This window comes from Emydura macquarii, unplaced genomic scaffold (assembly GCF_026122565.2).
Source record: "Emydura macquarii macquarii isolate MOO-44397 ecotype Brisbane River unplaced genomic scaffold, CSIRO-AGI_Emac_v2 contig_1045, whole genome shotgun sequence".
NCBI lineage: Eukaryota > Metazoa > Chordata > Testudines > Chelidae > Emydura > Emydura macquarii.
The window spans coordinates 4,269,715-4,275,020 of record NW_027131182.1 but is presented as its reverse complement, the minus strand read 5'-3'; the positions used below and the strand labels follow the sequence as shown (position 1 = coordinate 4,275,020).

At 48.4% G+C, this 5,306-nt stretch overlaps 1 long non-coding RNA gene across 1 annotated transcript; it reads left to right on the top strand.

Annotated features, from left to right (window-relative positions):
* The first annotated feature begins 208 nt into the window (after positions 1–208).
* On the top strand, positions 209–5,306 carry LOC137151121 (uncharacterized). The gene is made up of 3 exons (XR_010919188.1): positions 209–254; positions 1,119–1,208; positions 5,272–5,306. It is a non-coding gene; the product is annotated as an uncharacterized lncRNA (long non-coding RNA).

Genomic DNA, 5,306 nt, shown 5'->3' with positions numbered 1-5,306 from the left:
GCATGGGTTTCCTGGATATTCTTGGCTTTTGCACGTTTTCCTATTACTCCTAGGGAAATTCTTTGCCACTGCACATGTGCAGAATTCATGTCACCCGCAGATTTTTTTTTCCCCGGCAGAAAACACATTCTGATGTAGATGGGCTGCAATTACATCTCTGACCCACCAGGGGCTGCTGCGGCACCAGAACAGAAGGCAGCTGTGGATAGGGAGATGGCAGTGTCTGGGACTGTTCCTCACAGCATCCTGTCCAGGTAAAGAGGCCTCTGATGTTGGGGGACCTACAGTGCAGGGCACAAGGGGCTGCTGGGAGAATCTCAGACTGGTGTTCAGAAGGGCTAGTGGGGTGGACAGACTGGTGGGGGCACAGACACTAGTGGGGTGACTAGCCAGAATCTGCATGGGAGAGTCCCTCCCACTCGCCTGCCTGCCCCTCAAAAAAACAACAAAAAACAAACCTGTTCCAACTTCTCCTACCCACACCTAACAACCCTCCAGGTTCACTATTACTTCCCTGTCCCTCAGCTCCTTTGGTACCCCTGACTCCCTCAAGCATTTACACTGGGGTGCGGGAAATACGTTTCTGTATTGTAGTTAAATTAATTATCACTCAAAGTATTAGTATGCCTAGTGAGGAATCTATTTGTCAAAAAACATTTCCTGAATCTTTTTTGTTGTCTGTATAGTTAGACATGCTTACTGACAGGTATTTTAAAATAAATTACCAAAATAACTAAAACTGGCATGATTATAGTGTGTTATTTTGACAAATAAAATATGCAGAATTTTAAAATATTATGTGCAAAACTTTTAATTTGGGGGGGCAGAATTTTTCTTTCTTTTTTTTTTTTTTTTTTTGGCGCAGAATTCCCGCAGGATTCAGGTGCTAGATAGTGTCCCCTGCCAGGTCTTATGGACCAGGTGGGAAGAAGCAGCCAAACACGGGCCCTTTAAGATGCAGCTGCAAACAGGTTGGGAGGAAGGGATCAAAAGTGAGCATTAATGGAACCCACTGTCACACACATTGACAGGATAATAACAAGTAGGGGGGACCTGATCCCACCAGTCTATGCTTTAAGAGCTTTTTGATTAATTTTCACTCTTCAACATGTTTAAAGCAGGAGGAGAACGTAAAAGACTATAAGAAGCTACCCCTGTATATCTGGATGATACAGCAAACACCCTCTACTCTATGGACAGAAAGGCAGGTGAGTTATTGAGTGCTTTACCTTTTAGATGACCAGGGCCAGGTTCATACCAGCAGTGATGTTAATTGCTTTAGCCTGTGTCAGGCAGTCTATGCCTTAATTGAATTTTTCCTATCTGTTCCGGAGAACAGATTAAGTGCCTTGGACTGTAATGGAACTAAGAGGCCCAGTGTCATTCCGGATGCACATAATGGCACAAGATTTCTATACATTGCAACATTCTTTAGAAACCAAGTTGTCTAATTAAAGATTTTCTCTTTTTGGGTTTAGTTCTTAGTTATGCCATTTCCCAGCCCCTCCTTCTTTTAGTTGAAACAGATGTAAGCAGTACAGATTGTGATCATTTAAGAGCATTTCTAAAGCCACTTGGAAAATATTTATAATGCTTTGCACTCTCCCAGCACCTTTCATACGGGGCTCTCATCGTGCATCTTTGGATCACAATATCCAGTGAGCTACGAAGGTGTTGTTACATCCATTTACAGATGGTTAAATTGAGGTTGGGATCTACTCTTATGGTTTAACAGGGATTAAACCAATAAACCAGTAATTTTATAGAAATCTCTCTAAAACCTATAGAATTTAATTTTTAAAAATTAGTTCCTTTCTAGAGGTTTTTTAAAACAAGGATATTGTTTTCTCTGAAACGCTACACAAGTGTCCCCAGAACAACAACAAAAAGCGAAACAGAGAAGTTACCATTTTCTATGAATTTGCATGGGGCTTTTCCATAAAGGCAAAATCACTTAGGCCCCATTCCTGAAAACAGGTAAGCACATGCTTAATTTTAAACACGTGAGTAACTGCAGTCAATGAGACTATGCAGATCAGTAAAATTACACACCTTTGTAGGACTGGGCCCTCAGTGAGTCAGGAGTCTTTAATCACTGAACTACACTCAGTACACGTGGGGTAGGCCATGGGCCAAATATCTGAACATATTTCTAAATGAGACTGCGGTGCTAATGACCAAAGGTGGGGAAAAACCAACTTCCAGCTCACTTCAGCATGGTCTTTGGACTTGGGCGGGAAGGGCTGTTGTGCTACTCCACCCTCCTGCTCTTCCCCTTTCCCGTCTCCTTCTCTTCACCCCTCTCTCTTCCCTATTCACATCCCTTGTCCTTTCCTCTCCTCTCGTTTCATCTGTTTATCTCTTCCCTCTCTCCCTTTTCCGTGTCCTCTCTCTGCCTTTTCGTGTCCATCTCTCCCTAAAACGTATTTTCCCTTCCCTCCATCTCCTCCCTGTTTTCTCTCTCCAGCTCCTCCCCATTCACTTTTCCCCTCTCTATCTCTCTGCCCTATTCACTCTCCCCCCCCCCCCGCCTCTCCCCCCCATTTACTCTTCTTTTCTCTTTCTCTCTCCCGCCCCCATTCACGTTTCCTCCCCTTCTCCCCCATTCACTCTTTTCTCTCCCCCATTCACTCTTTTCTCCCTCCCTCCAGCTCGTCTTCCGGCCCCGGGGAGCGCTTTGCCCTGGGCGGCGCCCTGCCTCCCTCGGCTGAGCCTGCTGCTGACTCGCTCCCTGCCGCCGGCGGGGGCTGGCAGGGCAGGGCAGGGCAGCGCAGCCCGACGCGGCGCCAGCTGCCGCTGCACGGCGGGGGCCAGGCAGAGCCGAGCCGCAGGCTGGCGCGGCGCGGCGCCGCCCGGAACGGCCCAGCCTGCGCCCGGCGCTGCCCAGGCCCCGCTGCCGGGCTCGGCCGGCCCCCGCGCTCGGGGAGCCCTGCCGGGCCGGCCGGGCGGGCGGGCGCCAAGCAATCGCCTGGTGGCCGCCGGGCTGAACAGCCGCCGCCGCCGCCTGACTCATGGGTGCTGCTGCCGCTGTGCATGTGGCAAGGTGGGGGCCGGCTGCAGGCGGAGCGGGGAGGGCGAGAGACGGAGCCTCCCAGCAGGGTCACCGCCTCCGTCTGTCCCGCCGCGCCGCGCCGCCGCCCGGCTGCCAGGGAATCCCCGCCCCGCCCTGTCTGCGTCCCGGCTCCAGCCAGGCAATCACCCGGCAGGGAGCACACACGACACGGCACGGCCCGCCCACGCCCAGCCCGGCCGGGACAGGGACGGAGAGAGAGACGCACACAGCCCAGCCGGGGGCGGGGACAGAGAGACAGAGACACACACACAGCCTGGCTGGCCTGGGGTAGGGACAGAGAGAGAGACAGAAACACACACACACACACAGCTCTGCTGGCCTGGGGTAGGGACAGAGAGAGAGAGAGAGAGAGAGAGACACACACACACAGCCTGGCTGGCCTGGGGTAGGGACAGAGAGAGACACACACACAGCCTGGCTGGCCTGGGATAGGGACAGAGAGAGACACGCACAGCCCAGCCGGGGGTGGGGGCAGAGAGAGAGAGACACACACACACAGCTCTGCTGGCCTGGGGTAGGGACAGAGAGAGACACACACACACAGCCCGGCTGGCCTGGGGTAGGGACAGAGAGAGACACACACAACCCGGCTGGCCTGGGGTAGGGACAGAGAGAGACACACACACAGCCCGGCTGGCCTGGGGTAGGGACAGAGAGAGAGACACACACACACACACAGCCCGGGAATAGGGACCCACACATAATCCCATCCCAGTCAGGGAATAGGGACAGACACACTCCATCCCCATCAGGGAATAGGGACACACATACACCCCAGCCAGGGAACGGACACACTTTCTGGTCAGGGAATGGGACGCACACATAGAGGGAATGTACAGACACATACATACCATCCCAATCAGGGAATATGCTCTCACAAACACATTCTCTCCTAGCCAGGGAGTGTACAGACACACACACCAGCCAAGAAACGTGCAATCACACACACCTACACACCAGCCTAGAAATGTACAAACACTGTTTGTCTTTCTCTGATACACACACACACACTAGTCAGCACACAGCATTACACCAGTCAGAGAATGTTTTCACATCCACATATGCATCCCTTTTCCTTCACATACATATTTTTCTGTAGTAGCTAGCACTGTTTGATAAATATTAGAAATGTTCCTCAAATGGTACCCCGAACCCAAATATCATCAACTTTGGAAAGAAATAATATCCATGTCCAATTGACTTTGCTTTATAAAATGGAACTGAATTGTAGCACCTGTTTCAAACTCTCCTGGAACTTTGGGTAACTTCATACCTTCAAATTCTCAGACTTGGTGCCATTTCTGTTAGATGGATCTAAACCAGAGCATTAGATCTAAACTCTCATGCTTTGGGCCCATTGATAGTAGAATTGTGACAACATGCTGTTTAAATTGAGCTTTGTTTAGTTTCTAACTCCTCCCAGGAATTTTACAAGTAAAATCATTATCTCGGGTTGTGTGTGTGGGGGGGGGGGGGTGCGTTGTTAGCTCCTTTGCCAAAAAAAGGGGGAAAATATTGGTGTCTTTACCAGCTTCTTCCAGGGCTCCAAAATTGTACATCCTAGTCCAGTCTAGCCTTTCAGTCAAAAGCAACTGCCAACATGTATATTAAAAGCCCATTGCTTTACTTTAACTAGTTTGCCAGAGTTTTCCTTTTTTCTTTTTTTTTTTTTTCTTTTTTTAATGTGGTGATAGTGGTATTGTGTCAGTCTTTAAATAGTCCTTATTATAATCTTCAAGAAACTTGATGATCCAGTGAGAAATACATGTGCAGAAAATAAATAGGTATCCAAAAATAACTCCCCATGTAATCTGATGTCTTACACACCTATAGGCATGTGTATAGACACGATATACGTATGTTCTATTGCATACCTGATATATGGGTCCAGTTATTGAAGCTGCATGTGAAAATTAAGCTCTTGCAAGCACAAAGGGCCAGCTGGACATGTAAATGGTCACATGTACAGGCGAAATATGAAACATGCATTTGAATTTGCATATTTTCATGCATCGATATGCTCCTGGGAATTTGAAATCCAAGCACACAACTTAAGTTCCATTTAAAAAAACAAAACAACTTATATGAACAGCTTTAAAAAAAAAACAAAAAAAAAAAAAAAAAGCTGTTACAATTTTAACAGTCTGTGACTTTCTCATGGGTTCCAGTGGGACACAACATTCGCTGTGTTTTTAAAGGTGAACATACAAAGAGTTTGCTACACATTGAGAAC